Source organism: Anser brachyrhynchus (assembly GCF_964034855.1).
Source record: "Anser brachyrhynchus genome assembly, chromosome: 10".
Taxonomy (NCBI): domain Eukaryota; kingdom Metazoa; phylum Chordata; class Aves; order Anseriformes; family Anatidae; genus Anser; species Anser brachyrhynchus.
Genome location: NC_137705.1, coordinates 12,938,481 through 12,958,724, shown reverse-complemented (window position 1 = coordinate 12,958,724; position 20,244 = coordinate 12,938,481). Strand labels below are relative to the sequence as shown.

The window sequence follows — 20,244 nt, the reverse complement described above, 5'->3', positions numbered from 1 at the left end:
CAAAGAATTGTACCTATAACTGTTGAATAAACATATATAAAGCAGTAAAATCATGCTTTTGCTGTTTGGTTGCAATTGTGATAGTAAGGCAGCCCACTCCAGAGGTGGGGCAGAGGTTCTGCCCCAGTGCAGTCCTGAGCTAAGATGGCAGACAAAAGGTAGGTACAACTGCTTGTTGGGCTCGCACAAGACAGTTGGAAATCTTTGTTTATAATTCAAGTAATCAGTGACGTAAGTTTTTCAAACTCCTCTTCCTTGGGTTGTTTTTACCCATGATATCACTGATTGCAACATTAGCATGACTAATCCCATGCATGGGATTTGTATAAGATGTCTGTTTCGTCCAAGGTTGGACTGTTTGTTTGCACAGCATGTTGTAATACTTCACAAACAAGAAGCAGAGCAGGCCCAGTGCAGAGGTGTCTGCTCTTGTCGGAGACAGTGGCTTTTCTTCTGCTCAGGCTCACAAGAGACAGAAGGAAGAACTAAATGCATGAGACACCTTGAGAAACAAGTGTGCAAAATCCCACTGCTCCAGGTGAGGACGCTTTACTTTGTGCAAACAAAACTGAGCTTCAAACACTTGGTAAGAAACGCAGTGTCACGTCTTGTTTCTCAGCTCAGTGTAGGCAACAAATGAGTCACACCAAAGGCTCATCCATCAGACGCTAAAAGATGTCCTGCTGGTGTGCACTATACTTGTGGCAATCCCCTGATACAGCCCAGGACCTGAGAGTGCTGGTGAGCCAGTTCCCCGTTGATCTGCCTAACCCTTTTATGAACTTGCTTGGGTTGGCTCTAGAACTTGGCAAGAAGTTAGTCCTGTATCATCTGAAAAAGTACTTCCTTCAATAAATTATTGTGTGCTAAATGTCAGCTGCAGTTTTCCTGCCCTCTAAACTCTAGGCCAGTGTATCACACTGTGATAAAGCTTGCTGGTCTTTACAGCTCACAGTTTGAAAGGTATAAGGTTTCCTTCTGGCTAAGTATGCAGTCAATAGCTTGCATTTCAGACATCTTTTGTCATAGTGTAAGTATTTATGGCAACTGTGCTTTGCTGGAGAGTTTTTTCCCTGAAGGTCAGGACAGTTGACGATAAAATTGTGTAACCCTCCTTGTGCTTACTGTACATCTGCACTTTCTAATAAATGTTTGCTTACTAGAAAAACACCCTTGGAGTAATTTGACAGAACTAAATGCTGCCAAGCCTAATTGTTCAAGAAGTTGACTTAATCTCTCTGATTATTTGAAGGGTGGTTCAAGTTGGGTCCTTTCCCTCTGCCTTCTGGTTGTGATCCTTTATGGTGTACTCGGGTTTGTGACAAGGACCATTCTGCATAACTATGAAAGCAAATGGCTGGATGTTCTTAGCACGAAGTTCTCCTACACCCTGAAATCAGGCACCGGTGATCTTCAGGAGACTACAAAATACAGAAGGGTGTGCAATAAAAACAGCAGGAATTGGAAACAACTCCCTGGCACCTTATCTATAATTATTTATAATAGTATTCAGACACTACCCACACTTGGCATAGGTACAGTCTTCTGTGAATGAAGCACCCACTTTGAACCAGTACCCCGGGCAGGCAGCACCATTCCTGCGTTGCTTCTCCATGGAAATGCCTCATATGGGACAAGTTTCTGTGGGTCACTTCCTCATTTTGCTCTTCTGCTTGTACTTGCGCAGATTCAAAGTTACTTTGAGCGTGAAAAACAGGCAGTGGCCACGTAGCTCTTGAACTGGTGTAAATAGGAATGCAGTCATGTTGGAGGCTGTGAAGCCTGCTCAGGTTAGCTGAGGTCTGGTCCTTCTGTGCTGGCGTGCTCATTAAAGAAACCAAGCAAACCTGAGGAGCAGTTGAGTTGAACTCCCTGTGTTCTCCTGGCTGCTTGGAGCATCCCAAAGCCCAGCACATACTTTCCATTTGGAAAAAATCCACAGGCAGTGGTAGCAGGCTGTGTAGATAAATATCTACTTATTTAGCAGGCTAAGCAAGAGTGTTTGTACTTGTCTGCCTTTAGGCTGGCCTGGATTTTGTCACTGTGATCCGCCCTTCCTTCCCAGCTACTTCCTTCTGCACTTCAGTAATGCGGGATATGGCATCACACTTGTGTTTGTCTTTGGAGGAGTAAACAAAACAAAAGGCCAAGAGGCAGCTACTTAAAACACATTCCTCTGCTGTGACTGGGGGAAAAAAAATCTCTTCTTTAGATATAGGCATCCACTGTTTGCATTGCTTGCCCTACTGGCAGGGGTTATGGGCTTTGTCTGCCTCACTTAGTTTGAGTCTAGCCTGTCTAATCTTTCTGCTCTATTTTTGAGATGCTTGATGTGCTGCCCCTTCCTCCCACAGATCATGAGTTGCAGCTGCTTCCCACAGCTCCAGGAGCTGATAAAAAAAAAAAGATCTGGTACAACGGATCAAGGTACAGTGATAGACAAGAACGCACTTGGTCTTGATAGGGCTTGCTTTATCTACCAGGCGCATTGCAGACCTGACATTGAGCTGAAAGGCAGCGGCAAAGGAATGTGTCTGCCCTCCAAGAGGGAGGGAACCTGACCAAGAGATGCAGGGCTGCTTGACTTGTAGTGGAAAGGAAATTGCTCTGAGGTGCTGCAGGGGGCGCTGACTTCTCCTGCACCTTAGGATGACAAAGCAGCACGTCTCAAACTGAAGACAGTTACAGCATTTCTCTTTGACTTCTCCATCTTCCTGTGACAACCAGCTCCTGTTTTCCCATCTCTGCTTTCCCAGGAGAAAAAGGAACGAGTCAGTTCCTGAAGGCAGAGTTAGGAGAGGTGGCTGCAATCTCTGGGTCCACCCTGAAGGCTTTGTCCTGCTGGCAGCTACTGCATGTTGCTTACTGTTCCTTGGCTTGTGTAAACACTCGGAGAACTTCAACCTTGTAGCAAACTTAAATTGCTGAGGAGTTTCTGGATGTGTAGTGAAAGCCAAAAGTTCAATACAGACCCTTTTCAAGGGTTTGAACATGAAAGGAATGGGCTTGTTGGTTGAATCATTGTTGTGCATTGGAGATTGAAGTCAATTGAAACGCTCTGCTCCTCTCATTTCCCAGTACTCATCACACTATTAAAGCTCTATTGCAGTGCAGTCCAGTGGGTTTTGGAGGACTCAGGTGTAGAAATAAAGCATTCTGTATGGGAAATATTTGTGCTGCTGCTGGTGAATCTCCCTCTGTTGCCAAGCTCTTCATTTTCTGGCATGATAGTGGCAAGTCTGATTTTAGCACTGTTTCCAAGCTGGTGCTTAGGACAGGCTGCTTCTCTGCATCACTCCTGCTGACACGAAGAGGGTTTATAATACACAAATGCTTGCTGTGATGTGTTTCTACATGGGAACCTTCTCTCCTCGCTCACTGGAAGGGTTTGCAGCCCTTTTGCAAGGTTATTTTGTTACTGGGGAGCTTTTTCAGCTGCAGATCTTGGGGCATATGGGGAGTCCTTGTTCACAGGTCTTTAGATTCTGGCCTGAAAGAATTTTATCAGCATTGTGCCAGTGCCCAGAGCATTGGGCCAATATAGCCTGTGTCAAAGACAAAGCTGGCTCAGCAAGAGCTGCTGCCAGCTCTTCAAACCCAGGGAGGGTATTTTGGGGCAAGCTTCCTCATGCACCCCCTTCCCCTTCTTGTCCAATATAAGGCCAAACATATTCTTCCTGGTTAAACTCCTCTGAGGCTGGAGAAGTCAAAGCGTGAAGGTCACAACACAGCCAGTCCCCAGGAGAAAGTGCTCTGAAAGGTGGGAGCGCTCCAAAAGGTCGGAGCTTCATCCTGGTGCCGCGTGCCCGCAGCATGCGGGGAACTGCCAGGGTTGGACAGTGCCTGGTGGCTGTGACGGCGGTTGCTACATGGCATGTCAGTCACAGCTTGCCCCCCCCCGGGGTGCTGGGCTCCTCTAAGAGACGATCTGCAGCTCAGAGGGGGAGATGTTGATCTTCCACTAGCTCTTAGGCTTCTCCGGCAGCACAAATATAATCAGTGATGGGGGGACTAGAAATTACTGTGCAGTCCTGCAGTGTTTTTAGAGGTGGAAGAATTTTGCTTGGTTTAAAAAAAAAAAATGCAGCCAAGGCTTTTAAGATGTTTCTCCAGTGGATCACAAGCTGGCCAACAACTATATGAAAATAATGCTTTCTGTTGCTTGTGCCACCTTTCTTATTGCTGTAGCTTGGTTGTCAGGGAAGGGGGTCCAGTGTGCAAATACAACACGAACGTCAAAGGAAAAACACTGTTCTTATATTGCTGTGACTTTAATGCTCCTACTTTCCCTTTAGTGGTGATGGCAACACATCCCAGCACAAGCATGTGTTGTTATGGTAGTGCTAAGAGAGGGGAAAGAAGCTGCAGGGGAGATGGTTAGGAGGATGCTACAGAGTTAATGCTCATTTGAGACAGGGCTGCCCTGACCTCCTGCTAACAGATGTTCTGTTGAATCTTTCCTTTTGGTATGTAAAGGCAGCAAACGTAACAGATGCTTTGTTTTGTTCTGCGGTCTCCCCTGGTCGTGTTGAACTGTTTCCCTCTATGGTGTGCAGAAATGGTGCAGAAAGGAGAGCAAACAGCATCCCTGGGTCCTCTGGAGGTGCAAGACCACTGGTGCATAAAGGTTTTACAGCAAGGAGCAGACTTGTGCTCATCTGTGCTCACCTGATCAAACTCAGTGCTCCCAACAGGAGCTTCTCTGGAAAGCTCGACCTCCTCCTACCCTCTGTTAATCTGCATGCTGAGGACTCAGGTGGTGCTGGATGGTGCAGCATTACCCACTCTGACCAGTCCTGTTCCACCATCAGGGTCTCTTCTGTGATGGCCCTGTGAGCAGGGAACTCTTTGCCCCAGAGGTCTCTGCTACATTCCTGTGCACGCAGCACACGTTTTCCTGGTACTGATCTCCATGCTGTCTGGGTTCATGCATTCGGGAGCTCAGCCAAGTCTGAACTCTGTTCACCCCTGTGGGAAGCAACAAAGTTCAGGGACTGAAAGCAGCTGCATGTACTTGGTCAGTGACATCAGCAGAGAGACTCCGTTTGCTTAGCAAGCACCTAAATTTAAATAAAACTAATGCCTCTGGAGCCAAAGTGTTTGGGGCTAGCCTGTAATGTAGAGAAGAAAGTTCTTATTCATGCCACAGAAGGGGGAAACCTATGGACTAAAGAGGTGTATGTATCTGGAAGGAGCAGCTCCATATCTGGGGTCACCTATATTAGGAAATATTTTTAAGGTGGTTTTGATCTACATTCATGCAACAGATTTGAAGGTCTTACAGTGCCTTATGATGCTAGAAACAGTGCAAGTGGTCAGGGACAACTTCACAGGTGACCAGAAAGACGCCGAGGAGATTCTGCCCAGATTCAGCTTGCCAGGATTTCTCACTCCTGAATCTTTCTGCCCCTTTAGGCCAGTTCTGGAAACAGGCATGTCTGAACTCCCTTCCCTCTACGTCTCTTGAACAACTGACCGAAAGCACCGAGACCTTCACACAAAAAGTGACAGTGTATTCCCCTGGCATTCCAGGGTTAGCTGTATCCCTGTGTCAGTATGTCTCTGTCCCCTTGTCACCCTTCCCTCGCCATTTGAGCTAGATGAATAAGCATGATAAGCTCCCCAAACTCTGTCAACCTTTTCTGGTTATTGCTACAGTCAACTCATATGACCTTCCTCCCTGTTTTCAAGGTTCTGATAACAAGCTTCTAAGGACAGCCTAGTGACCTTTGGCTGAGCTTCCTCTTCAAACTCTGCTGGCTTTTGCTTCATTGTCTAGTTGTAACCCAGCAGCAAAGATCAGTTCTGATACAGACAGAGCCTGCTCCCCTCTCCTTCCCCCATTTAACCTTCACAGGCCAAATCCCTCCCAGTTTGCTTGAGCAAATTTGCATGTGGGACAGTGAGAGATTTACCTGAGGTAAAGGTTTTGTCCTACTGTCATTTTTCTTAATTCCTTAAGAAAGGAAGGTAATCAGAAAGGCAGGTGGGAGGGAAAAAAAACAAACAAACAACAAAAAACCACAACTATGGCTTATGAACAAATGGGTTTGGCACAGATGTGAGGATGAAGTCATAAGGAGGAGAGAAAATCACAAGCAATATCTACCCATGGAAGCAATGGGACCATCACTGTCATCAGGTGAGCTTCCCACCTTGGTAGACCTAATCTCTTCTGGGGTGTCAAAGCTGTCTGCAGCTGCCTCCTTTCACAACAGCAATGAGGGAGGTATGGACAGCAAGTCTCAACTACATCGATCTTTACCTGTGATTTTTGGTTCCTAGTAGCTGCCTGCTTAGGCTGCTTAAATCTCTGCTGTGGTCTCTGGATGGAAAGTGGCAATAACAGTGCGTCTGTCCCATCCCAGCTGGTTGGGCTGACACCCTTCAAAGTATTGCAGAGTTGGTTGCTTGAGCCCGTGTCCATCTTCAAGGTGTATTGTGATGGGACAGAAAACAGCCGTGGAAGACCCATACTGTGGCCTGGAAGACAGGATGACCTTGCTCTGAGAGTGCTGCTAGTGACTGGGTGACCTGGGAGCAGTTGCTGGTTCCACCTTAGATAGTATGCGTTGCCTTGACCAACTCCATTTCTCTTTGTGCCTCTTCTTTACGCTGCAAATATTTCTCCCCATCACTGATCTCACTGAGAACCTCAGCTTTTGCATTAAAAAAATGGTTTTCACTGTGGCTGTCTAAAGCCTAGCTCTGTCCCCCAGTTGGTATATTCTTAATGATGCAAAAGTATGAGCAGAGACTGGCGTGTTCAGTATTTTAAGTATTAATAGGACACGTGAAAAGTGGGGTTTGCAATACTGAAGGTAAACATTCAGCTTAGTTGCTAAACTTAGACCCACTCTAGGAAGAAGTTCAGTGCTTTCTGAACTGGGCTCGAAGTCAAAGGTTAGCTGTAATTTCAACCCAACGTGGTTGCCTGTTGCCTTGTACACAGCCACTCATAAACTGTGCTGCCAGCATAGGGCTCTTGGTCATTGTGATAGAGGTAGCAGATCCTGGGGTTTCTGGTCTCATCCTGATTCATGGTCACACAAACCACCCCCAGGGAATTACCATATAATGGTGAGAAAGGAAAGTGGAATTGGAAAGGGTCTGGAACTTGTTTCTATCCCTTGTATTTACACCCCTGGCTTCCTCATGTAACCAACAAGCCCAAAAGCTGTTCCTTTCAGGAGCAGCTGCAGCTCTGTCCTGATTCTGTCTACCACATGTGGACTGCGAACTGCCAGAGCCTTGTCTCAGGTACATGTCAGAGGTGGAGGGGCTGCAGAAGAGTCAGAAATTGGGTATGTGGGAGTAGGCTTCAGTGCTTCTCTGAGCCACTGTATACTGCAGCAAAGACCATGCTTGATTTTTAACACATGCCAAATGGGAAGTCAGCCCAGGAAGAAAATCTTATGCCCACTTTCCTTTGCAACCTCATGCTTCGGTTTCTTAGCACATCTTAGATTTCCACCCAAGGCAAAGAGGCCTTAAAAGGGGTTTGGGCCTACTTATTGGAGGCAATGATCTGAAAATGGCATTGCTTCCATTTATCTGTTCATACAGCACCTGCATGTCTCAGTGCCCACAGGAGGACTTTGCTTACTGTAGGCTCCCATTGGTGTTACTGCTAATCATCCAAGCACATTTCCCTAGAAAATGCTTCCAGTTTTTTATATATATATATATATATATATATATAAAATATATAACCTATAACATAATATAATATATATATGTGATATAATAGTGGGGGAGAAAGGCTCTTTAGCTTCAAGAAAAGCAGAAGGATTTGATTTCTATGAAAGCTGTATTCCTAAATTTCTCCAGTGATGGGTTTTGAGTGGCCTTGATGGATTACATGTTCAGCTGTTCCACCTCCATTGCACTACAGACACCATGGGACGTGTCCTCATTTCAGCATTTGTAGGATTAACAGCCTCGTGGACAGCCCCCTTCAGCCAGAAGCTCACTGAGGGAGGACAGTGCAATCGGGTGATGTGAGATCTTTATTGTCTGAAACTCAAGACCTAGTCTCGGTCTGATGCCTTCCGTGGTAAATATCCACGCCTGCTATCGCAGAAGAGGAGGAAATTACAAGAGGGAAGGCTGAGTTTGTGGGATGTGGTGGTAAGGCAGAGGATGAAGACGTGGGCCGCAGTCGCCACCTTGTGACTGCTCGGGCCCGTTCCCAATTGCTGGAGATAACGGAAATGACACCGAGCCTTATTTTTAGAGTTAAAAGCCTCATTTTAGGTTCCAACCCCAAAGTCTCCTTAAAAAATCCAAACACCCCTTTTTTAGTGTCCCAAGCCTCATTTTTAGGGCTGAAAACCTCAATTTCATGTTCAAAAAATAATTCTTAGAGCTCCAACACCCCATTTTTAGGGCCCAAAGCTTTACTTCAAGTGTCCAGCCCCCTTTTTGACAGTCCAAACCCCCATTTTCAGGGACCAGAACCTCAATTTGGGATACAAAGCCTTCTTTTTATCACCTAAACCCCCATGTTTTTGGGCCCATGGTCTCATTTTGGGGGCCCAAAGCCTTATTTTTAGGGTCCACAGACTTATCTTAAGGTGCAAATCCTCCTTTTTGGAGTTCAAACCTTATTTGAAAGTACAAACCCTCATTTTTAGGGCCCCTAGGCACTCTCCCCCTAAGAGTGACTTTAGAGAGTTGGGCGTGTATAGGAACTCGTGAATACCCCACTGTTTCCCATATTTATATTTCAATGATTTGCAGAAATGTGCTATTTCAGATTGGCCAGTTGCCCCCTTCACTACAACGTAATCATTCCCCACTGGTACTAATGCTTTATTTAAAACTGAATATGTTGCACCCGTATCCACCATAAGTTCCACCTCTTTTCCCTCCTTCCCCAGCTTCATTTTTATAACCAGCAGTTGAGGCAGAACTACTAACATTCCTACATCCTCTTTCCCTGCTCATTCAACTTCAAACAGCTCTGTCGAATACTACATGCCACACCTTTAACACCTTCAACAACCCTTTTGACACTTCTTTTATCTTTCTCTAGCCTGTACTTTTCTAATGCCAACACCGAAGGCTCAGTCAGGGGCCAACTTAATTCCATACCTTTTCCCTCTAAGATGCTGAAACAGCATATCAGTATACAACGTTTCATCCTATTTTTCTTCTCGCCTCAAAAACGTTAATTGCAAGATAGTGTTATAGTCGATTGATCCATAAAGTGATCCATAAAGATCCATTGCAGCAATTAATAGTGAAGGAGTATCTGACCAAAAAGGAAGGCTAAACCACAAGTGTTAGTGACTTTTTGTTTCGGGTTCCTTTCCTTCCTTCTGGAAGAAAAATTAAAAAAAAATTTAAAAAAAAATGCTCAAAGCAAAATTTTGGGAATCTTACTGAATGATACAAAATACTTGGAAAATTGAGGTATCTTGCATTACATGTCTTTTCTAGTGCTTAACACAAAGTTCTCCAACACTTAGTCTTTTTAACAACGTAAGGCTGCGTAGGGTTCAGAGGTCTTAGAAATGATGTTGATAATGTGTATCAGTTGAATATGCGTATTTTATTAAGCAACACTGTAAGAACTGATAATGAAAACTAAATAATTTATGCCTTTTTATTCTGAATTAAGTTTCATATAATCTAAGAAAGCAAATCTATGTATACTTTGCCCAGCAGTGGATACAGAATAAAAAAAGCAACTGATGGAAACAGAATAATTTAGCTGTAAAGTTAACTTAAAGCATGAGGAATATATTTTTTCTTAAGTGCCCAGATGGCTTGCTCATGAAATTTTTATTTATTTTTTCTAATTTATACAGATCAGCTGAACTCCTAACCTACTAAGTAAGGATTTCTTTTTGTGTTTTAGTAAGAAAGGGCTGGTATCTTCCATTTGGGAGAGACAGTTTTCCTTCACTCAAGGTGGAAATTTGATGAGCCAAGCAAGAGGTGATGTAGCTGGAGGACTTGTCATGGATATAGACAATTGCTCAGTAATGGCTGTGGACTGCGAAGACAGACATTACTGTTTTCAGATAACATCTTTTGATGGTAAAAAGTAAGTATTCTTACGTTACTGTTATCTATCTGCTAAGTAATAGTGTACTCACAATTGCTGTAGCTGTGTCAATGTGGTAGAAAATACATAAAAAGGTTTGACTACATTATGTGAGTGCTTATTATATGGGAAAAGAATTTTGTTCATTTTCAATCGAATTGAAAACATAAGACTTTTTACTCATTAAATGTTGACTGTGCTCAGCATGTATGCAGAATCTTCAGACTTTATTAATTTGTTGTGCAATGTACGAACATGAAAATGGGGTTTCCTGTCTAAATGGAATTGAGGCATTTTAAGTAGACAAAACTTTCTTTTTCATTCTCCTCTTTCGGGTCTTCAATCTTACAGGCAGAGAGTAAAAAAGACTATGAAGAGGTAAGCTTACAGGAGGTTCGCATGGAGTCCAGTGATTTTCTGTAGCACAGAGGGGAATAAATTAGTAAGAAAAATTGGAGAGCACGTTTTATATGTTTTAGGTAATAAATAGTGAACTTGCTATCCATAATAATAACAAGTTTCAGGGGGTCTGACAAAATATTACTGTGTTTAAATACTGGAGGAAAAAAAATCTTGTTGTGATTATTGTCAATTTGTTTTCAGTACTACAGAATAATAAAAAGCCCACAAAGAAAAGCCCACATAAAAAAAAACAACCCTGCTTGTCAGGAATGGAAAATAAAGGAAAATAAAGGTTAGGACACAGGTAATGAATGATACAAGCAGCTGAAAAGTGAGGAAAAACTGTTTTGTGCCCCCCGATGCACAGTTAGGGAAACATACTTAATAAATGATAGTTTATAGAATACAGAATAAGGAAATACAGAAAATATGGTACTTTCAGCCTCGATTCACGTTCCTCTGAGATCTTTAATGGTACATTGATGTAAACCTTTGATGCTATTTCTAAGGTATTTAACTGGGCTGTGTCAGGTTGGCCTTGGTCCGTTTGTTCTCTTGAAGTTGTATAGCCTAAGTGAAACATGTACCCTCAGAAGGCCCACCATACGAAGGGAGCTTGTAGTCAGCCTCAGTAGCTCAGAATTGTGATTTCCTGGGCTGTAGCTTCTGTGCTTTTAGATAGCTCAGGTGACACGCCTAAAAACAAGCTGCTCTGGTTCAGTGGAACAGCGGTGCTAGCATGCATATATATAATCCAGTTAGTTGAAAATTTGGAGTTATAATCCAAAAATTGAAAAGCAAGGAGCAGGAACAAAGGGTTTTTCATAGTACAGTGAGAAAAGAGGTTTTAGCTTAGAGGTGCAAGAGCAGATGGAATTTTTATAGTATTTGGAGGAAACAATGTAATTTGCAGTCAGTAAATAATGGAGTTCAGAGAATACACACATAGATGCAGAATTACACAGAAAATTAGGGATTGGAAGGGACCTTGAAATATCACCTAGTTCAATCCCCCTGCTGGAGCAGGAACAATACTTTTTTTTTTTTTAATTGCATTCTATAGAATCATGATTTAAGCTTGTTTTTGTTTTGGTCTTCAGTGTGACTGAAACAATTCTATAAGTAAAATCTGATGTTGTAAGGTCCAGTATGCAGATAACAGTGAATTTAATGGCAAACTGTGTGTGCAGAATACTGGTTTGGCTTCCTGAAATTACAAAGGAAGTGACAAAGATGAAACTAGTCAACTCAGGTATTTAATCAAGTTTCTTGAAAAAGTTATGAAAAAATTAATGTTTTCTCTTTTTTTTCTTTTCCCTCTCTTTTTCAGTGGATATGCACAATAAACAACATACCTAAACAGATATATCTAAGTGAAAACCCTGAGGTAACTTCACTAAGATTGTTAGTATCAGTAATCTCTTCAGATATAGGTGTACAGAAAATTAAAAAGGGATTAACTGGACCTAATTGGGTAGCATGGGATTAAGCTGAGTACTTCCTACATGCCTAATCTGAAGCTTGTCATTGTATGGGTTGATGGTGCTTCATGAATTAATGAAAGCATACATTCCGTTGTTTCATTCATCTGAATGCTTATGTAGAAAGCATTAAAATGGTATGGCTTTTGTTTGCTATAACATTTTGACAGCTCCAAGACCTTTTAGTTGTATTGTATATATGATACTTTGTTGCAAATTAACATGACAAATATCTGGACAGATACAGATATTTTCCCTCTCTAAAATCCTCTTTACCCAGTGATTTCTTCCACTGGCTTTACCCTATGAAGTGAAGCCATCAATATTAAATACTGATACTTCAGAATTAGTGATTTAATGAAAGATTAAAGTGGAATTCTTCAGCTGTACAAGGTCCATTATTTGATGAAATAACATTGTTACATGGTGCTTACTTGATAGTCATTCATGTCTTGGTTTTTCAGAAACCTATAAATGTTCCCTAATTTCAAGTGCAGACTTTTGAATCTCCATGTTTTGTTAGTTAGTAGTTAAAGACAACGTGACTCAAGTGAGATTTTTATTTTTTCTGCATGGCTACGTTTGCTTATTTTGTCAGACTTACCATCACAATTTTACTGCTGGCTTTTACTAACATATATAGTATTATAATGCAAGTGCAATAGCAGGAAATGTTACAAGTTAAAGAAAATACTACAACTATGTTACTGAAAGGGGACAGTTTATAACTTCTGTCAATTGCATGTAAAACTAAAATCTGAAAATGTGCTGTGAGGGCAATGTTTTCAGTTAGTTTTTCCCACCTCTCTATTGCAGGAAATTGCTGCACGTGTAAATCAGTCAGCTTTAGAAGCTGTTACTCCATCCCCTTCCTTTCAGCAGAGGCACGAGAGCATGCGTCCAATTGTGTAAGTTGCTGAACTATGGATCATTTGAAGAACACTTATATAAAAAGAATCCTGGATAAAGCTCCAGTAAAAAAAAAAAAATTGCAAAAATGTTCAGAACTAATGCTTTCATAGGCTAGAGGAACGTGTCCTGAATTCATCTTTTTATCATTGTTTAGCATCCAATAATGTTACAAATGATTCAGACTTCCAGCTGAGCATGGACAGTTTTGTTAGTTTTATCACATCTGGCTTGTTTGTTCTATGTATTGAAGAGATTTTTCTTAATGTGTACAACTCCTGGAAGCAGACCTCAGATTGTAGTATATTTCATATGTGTTAAGACCATCTGATGGCATTATTAATGCAAGTAGTAACTATAAAGTTTTCAGATTTGTTTGGAAGGTAGACTCCGTTGTATTTACTATATCCTAATTCTGTTCAGTTTCTTAGGTTTTGTTTTGGAATACTGTATTCGTCCTCCATATAGTTGAATTTATTATCAACCAACCTGAAATTAACACATCTTCATGTTCATTTTTTGTTTTGTTTCAGGCAATCTCATCCTACTGCAGCTCGTACTAGCAGCACAGGGTCACTGGGATCTGAATCAGCAACTTTATCTGCACTTCCCTTGGATTCATTTGTCGCCCCTGACACTCCTATACAATTTGACATAATATCTCCAGTTAGTGAAGATCTGCCTGGTCAAGCAAAATCTTCAGGGCAGGCAGGCAGGTAGAAAATGTAGAGAGAAGGAAAAAAAAAAATCCCCAAATAAATATTAATTAAAAAAAATATATGTTTAGGCAGCAGCTCCAACACACACATTGCCTCTGTCCCTACTCTCTTTCTTGTCAAAAAATTTACAGTGACCAGCAAAGCAAAACAAGTATTTTTTGGTTAAATTTGGTTGTAAAATGTGGCTTATTTAAATACATTAGATTCAGAATGTTATTTTCTACTTTGCGGCAGCTCTTCTTACTTTATCAGCTAATGATTTATTTATTGATTTATTTTAATCATTTGGTTTAACAAAGTATTTTCCTTTCCTATTGCTTGCTTACCCAGCAGCTTGGGTTATTTCCTCTTGAAAATTCAAGAGAAATCTGGTAGCCCTGCTTCCAGGTGATGATGGCATACGATGACACTCTTCTTAACCTGAAAGGTGAGTGAAAATGATCTAGGCTTCTAGAGTAATCTGACATACAGACAAGTTAAAATTGTCTAAGAGCTCATCCCAAAAATAAAAACCCTTTTTCCTGTTTTTATAATTTTTTTAAACCTTCCCATTCAAAAATAATAATAAAACCCTGTCAATCTGCACTGCATTTCTGGAACTGTACGTATAGAATTCAGATGCTGAGAAAACTTTTGCAGATTCAGCTGCTCTTGTAGAAAAAGAAAAATGGCTGAAAACTAATTGATGTGACTCTAGTCACAGTAATGTGTGTTGTATTCCCCTGTCCTCTAGATAAAAAACGTTCAGTTGTACCACAGATACATAAGAGTTAAAATGATATACATTTAACATTTTTTGACATTTTTGTTGTTGTTGTTTGGTATTACAGGGGATAATCAGTTGGCTAATTAGACCTGTGGGAACATACTGATTTAAAATCAATCTTGAACTGTATTTCAGGAATTGAAAAGCTTAATATTGGAGCTAAATTAAAGTCATCAGTTATTCTAAAAAAATCTTATTTTTCATAGCAAAAATGATTCAGAGTTGTGCTCAGTATTTTCAATTAACCATAACCGTACACGATCAGTAAAGAATAGTGTTGCCATCTGTACCAAACACTGCAACTTTATAACTATTTTTTTTAAAAAAAAGGCTTTCCTTACTTTCTGATACTGATGACATATATTTAATCTTTTTTTATTTTTTTTTGTGAGATCCTGTGAGATTTTGCATTTACTGTTCCCATCTAGTCTTAAATGTCCAGAAGAATCTAAGTGATAAAAGATGCTAATAGAAAGAATTTGTCTGTAGTATATTTACAGAGGTCAACATCCACTGGGAGGATTCTTGATTGAGTCCATGTTATTTAAGCATTGTAGCAATGCAATCTTGACTTCAGAGTTCAATCTAGAACAATTTTATTAAACTGGACATCTCTTAGTTAAGATTTCTGTCATGTAGACATAATTTTTCTCTTTGTTCCAAAATTTGCTTTTAGAATGTTAACCGTTGAGAGGTGATAGCTTCATCACTCCCCTATTAAAACCTAATTTGAAGTTTACAAACCCTTGACAAGAGTTTTTGAGCTGCCATTTAGCCAAGGAGAAAGGGTTTAGAAGTTTTAACTGATTTCCCATTCCCTCTATTCTTTTCAGCATTGCTATAGTGTTACTGAAAATGTAGACTTGGAAGCCTAGAGTATTTTCACTTTTTGTTGTTACTGATAGCACTTCTGTCTTTGAGAGCCAGAAACAGACACATTTCTCTTGACTCTCTAGGAGTAAAACCCCAGTGATGTTTTCAGAAAGCTGCATTTGAAATAAAACCAGTGACTTTTTTCAGTAAGTAATTCAACAGCTTGAGACAGTGATGAGAGATGTGATGCTCCTATGGAATAATGAAAGTACTAGCTTTAGGCTGTAATTCCTGAATTCTATATTTCATTGCCTAAAGCTGTACCTTTTCAAATATTAACAAAGCTTTGACTTGGGCTTAATTCGAGTATAAGAAATACCGTGTGAGTCAAATTGTCTGTGGTAGCAATAAGACAGTAATACCTGGTACTTTGCCCATAATTTGAGCCCTCAAATATAGCAATTTATGTCTTTCTTCAAATAAAATTGCTTGCTCTTATGATTTATAATACATTATTCCTCCAGATTATAAATTGTGAAATCATTACATCTTGATCTTATTTGATGCAACATGAGACTGCAACATTATTCATTAGTGGTTCTTGTAATCTGACTCCTGGTTTAATGTTTTCATTTTTTAATAGATGCACAAATTCTTTTGGTGAATCTGGAGGCTCAAAATCTGAAACAGGAGGTTAAAAAAAAACACAACAACAAAACTTAAATACAGAGTGAATAATAGAACTTACAAATTAATTTTGTGCTTTCATCTGTACCTTCTTATTTAACACCAGTTTTAGAGTGCTTAGTTATATTACACTAGCAATGTATTATTAGACAAGTTAAATCAGACTGTCTGAAAGTCCTGTTTTTTTTGTTTTTTGTTTTTTTTAATCATTGTATTGCATCTTTTGTATTCATGAAATCAAATGAAAAGATATGTGACTTGCTGTTTAGTAATTGTACCTGTAATTCATAAGTACAAGCAAACTCTTCTCAAGTTATTGGAAGCCTGGAGTTTTCCTGACTGCAGTCCATCTTTGGTCTTGGAAGAAGTAGTTTTGAATGGAAGACCCAAAGTGGAGATCACTTACTCAGTACTTCTGTTTCTCTTAGATTCAATTCTTCATCAGTTGTTTATTGTAAGATTTCTTGGCTCTATGGTGGTGAAGTCTGATGAAAGCCCAGACATTGTTTATGAATCAATGCGTTAAATACTAGCAGCTCGAGCTATCCATAACATTTTCCGGATGACAGAATCACATTTATTAGTCACTTGTGACTGTTTAAAGTAAGTTTGCTTCTGACTTCTACTGATGTTTACTTATAATCTTCATTCACTTTGATAAAATTTACTTTCTGATTTGTTCTTAAAAACAATTTTTAGGTTAATCAATCCACAGACACAAGTTACAAGACTACGAGTAAGTAACTGTACATTTTGAGATAAATACCCAGCAACATATTTCTCTTACTTTGAAAATATTATGAAATGTTGTCAAAAATCACTGACAGAATGAAATTTCTAAAAAAATTTCCATGAAAACTGGGAGACAGATGCAAACATCTAAACATAAACAGAAAAACACTAGAAAATCAGGTTTAAGGGGAGTGATCTTAATAGGAGAAATAGGGTTTTGAAACATTTTTTCCTGTGATTTGATAGGGTAAAATCTTAAGAAAATAAGAATATTCTATTTTAATAATGTGTTTGTTTTGAAATATAGATGTGGTAGAGAAGTATCATTAACATTGGAGTTAAGTAAGTTCAGAAGTCCAACGGGTTTTGGTTGGTGTTTGGTTTTGTGTGTTGTTTTTAATCCATAATTATGTTTAGTGTTGTATGTTTTTTGGTTGTTTATTTAATTTTTTGCAATAAATATACATGAAAAAAAAGGTAGAATTCTTCATAGCATATGAAATGTGGCAAACTTGATTCTTCAGTGTTAGCAATCTTTATTTTTCGTATTTCGAAACTCTTCCTCCCCTCTCTGCCCTTTGTTTCTGCACAGTTTCAGGTCCGTCATTTAACTTCTTTGGGTCCTTTAAAGATGCTCAGCTTGTCAGGAACTCTAAATTATCATTTCCATAAAAAGAAATCCTAAGTGTATGAAACCTTTCTAATATTTCAAGCTGTGTTTTTTTTTTCCCCTTTTCTTTCTTTACCTTTGTGACACTAAGTTCAACAGTGCCCCAAAGCTGGGAGCTATTAAAGGTGAGATAAAGCAACGGAGCGAATGTCTAGTATTCTAAATGTGTGCAGTTAAGTTTAGGAAGAACTCTTATCCTGTCAGTTTATAACACTTGCAATAGGGACCTTCAGAATTTAAAAACTTATCCTTTTTTAAGTTTTAAAAAAATTATTTGAAATGTCTAGTCTGACTTCTTTTAGGAACTGAGAATGCAAAGTATTTTTATTGTGACAAAATAATAAGGCTATATGGATTTTTATTATTTTTTTTGCTTCTTTGTTTTCTTGCTTATATAGTTCAGGTGAGCTGAACTATTTGCAGTTAGTTTTAGAGAAGTGCACCAAATACTGAAAGCTTAGTCAAAAATGCAATTTGTATGTGTGTCTGTTTTTTAAAAATAAAAATAAATAAAATGCTTGTTTGCATTTAGAAAGATGACTGAATCTCATGGCAAATGTAATTCCCTCCTCTCTCGTTTAAATCATTTAATCTTTCCCTTCTAACTTATTTTTTTGTTTGGCAGTTGCATGTCCAGTCAGATTGTAAATTTCTCTGGCGTGGTTGCATGTTTTTGATAACAAAGTAATGTGCAGTACAGTGAAACTTCATATAGAAAGTATCTGAAACCGGTTTTAATATCTCCATATTTGATCCTTTCTGGCAGTTTCCTTTGCCCAACGTAGTCTTGTATGCTAGGTACCAGGAGAATAAGCACCTCTTTGGATTTGTGCTTAAAACTTCAGGAGGGAGAGTTGACAACTGAAAAACTTCCGTCTGCTATATATTTGAATCAAATAACGAAGGGGAAAAGGTATTGGTGATAGTTATATTTGTATCGGTTTGGAACCTGACATGGATTCCAAGATGTTAGATCCAGTCCATTCAAGCTGGCTAAGTATTTTGTTTATGTACTGAAAAAGAGTTAACCTGATAGTACCACAAAATGTTTTAATATACTGTCATATCTGACATGACAATATGGTGTATTTTTAAAGGCATTTTTTATTAGATTTTTACAGATTATTTCAAATCTGATTTGTATTTAGATTTGTGACTCCATTGGACTGGCAAAACAGATAGCTTTTCATGAAGAACTGGTAAGAATCTTTTTTAGGGGAAGGTACCCTCATGAATGGAATGGAGATGGTATATTTAGTATGTGTAATAGAATATATTCTGCAAGATGCTTCTAGATGCAGTGAATGCTGCTGTAGAGTACTCGAAGGGATTTGTTTTATTGAACTTAAACCCGAGATAAAAAGACTTTGAGCCATGTTTACTTTGGAACAATATTCAAGATGACTTCTTAATACCTTTACCAAACATACCTGTTCATTAAGAGAAGACTAATTAAGTGTTTAATGGTTTTGAACAAACTTATATAAATCAGTACTGTATCAAACACGTCAGACTGTTGTCCATTACTTTTGTTTACATTTTTACCCTTCAGGATCGAAAAGCATCAGAAAAGGCAAAAGAAATAGTCAAAGATAAACAACAAAAAGAATTAAGTAAACAAAAACAAATCAAAAAGGTACGTTATTTCTTAATGCTTTTTTTTTTTCCTACTTACTATCTTTATTTTCTAGTTTTTTACTTCCAGCTACAGTCTCACAGTCTTTAGTACGAATTCACAGAACATTGTGGAATGAAGTTAATTGTTGAAAGTATTTCCTGTGCAGATTTTGTACACACAGTCGTTTTTAAAAAGAGCTCTTCTGAGGAGATAAACCACAGAACACCTTTATAGGTGCACTCAGGAGCAGTGCTTGAAGGACTATCACAGGCCCAAAATAAAAACGCTGTTGTCACATGCATGAACTGCTCCTTTTGTGGCAAGTAACCATCTGCCATGTACCGAGGCGGTTCGTTTGCTACATAGTGAGGAACGGGCTGCAGGCTGTAGGCCAAGCTCTTTGTTCTGACCTGCTTTTTTTTATGGGTTGCTGGTACAGATGTGTTAAATGCATTAGCTGTTCTAATAATGCCAGCTACTGAAACCAAAATATTTTCGTTTCCTGCTTGTTCTTTTAACTCCGTCTCTACAAAACTTGTCCGTTGAAAATATTAAAAGACAGTTTACAAATCAGAATAATGGTATCCTGTTTCCACTTTAGACAACTTTAAAATGAGTATTATTTTGCTGATTTCTTCCCCTTTGCTCCCCCCTCTCCTCGAATTAGGACTTAGAGGAGCAAAGCCGATTGATAGCTGCTTCCAGCAGATCAAACCCACGTGGGGGAGAAGGACAGTTTGTTGTCCTTAGAAGTAGCCAGTCAGAAGACAGCAATTTAGGAGAAGATGGAAAGAAGAAGAGAGAATCTGAAACCTAAGGGTGCCTACTTGATTAAAATTGGAATCATGGATTTAAGTTCTACAAGTAGTGAAATGTAAGTGGAGGGTCTGTTGTATAAAAGACTTCATGATGTGTAGACCCTTATATGCCTTGATTTTTCTTTATCAATTAAGTGATTTCCACTTTCATGTCAGTATAATTTCTCTTTTGTATGCCAGGTAAAGCATGGCGATGCTACCATGTTTATTACAAAATTGTTTTCTCAAAAAATTCTCTGCAGTATGGAAAAACTCTTATATTTTTTCCCTTTTACCTGCCTACGTAATTGACTGCTTTTGAAACAAGACTTAACTCTCACTAATCTTAAACAGTATGGTGAAATTTGTTCTTTACACAAGTATGCAGAACACATTGTTGGAAACAAAAGTGGATGTCCAAATAAGGCAGTGCTAAGCTTTACATAACTTGTTGCACATAACTGTTCTTAGAAAGAAAAATCCCTATTAATATCAATGAGATGTGCAATAGTTCTAAACAGAAAGATCATATTTTTTGTTTCGTATTGTATGTCTTGCAATTTTTTTTTCTTTTTTTTTTTTGTTGAATATAATAC

The 20,244-nt window shown here is 39.2% G+C and overlaps 1 pseudogene across 1 annotated transcript in view; it reads left to right on the top strand.

Annotated features, from left to right (window-relative positions):
- The window catches only part of LOC308200433 (DCC-interacting protein 13-alpha-like), a 33,133-nt pseudogene extending 13,007 nt beyond the window's left edge, over positions 1-20,126 (top strand). Inside the window, exons 3-15 of the transcript XR_013956145.1 lie at positions 462-538; positions 9,816-10,056; positions 10,392-10,432; positions 11,787-11,843; positions 12,754-12,845; positions 13,380-13,562; positions 15,788-15,837; positions 16,260-16,434; positions 16,531-16,567; positions 18,000-18,146; positions 18,382-18,432; positions 18,786-18,869; positions 19,519-20,126. The product of XR_013956145.1 is annotated as a DCC-interacting protein 13-alpha-like (transcript). The remainder of the gene's footprint in view (positions 1-461; positions 539-9,815; positions 10,057-10,391; positions 10,433-11,786; positions 11,844-12,753; positions 12,846-13,379; positions 13,563-15,787; positions 15,838-16,259; positions 16,435-16,530; positions 16,568-17,999; positions 18,147-18,381; positions 18,433-18,785; positions 18,870-19,518) is intronic.
- The last annotated feature ends 118 nt before the right edge of the window (positions 20,127-20,244 follow it).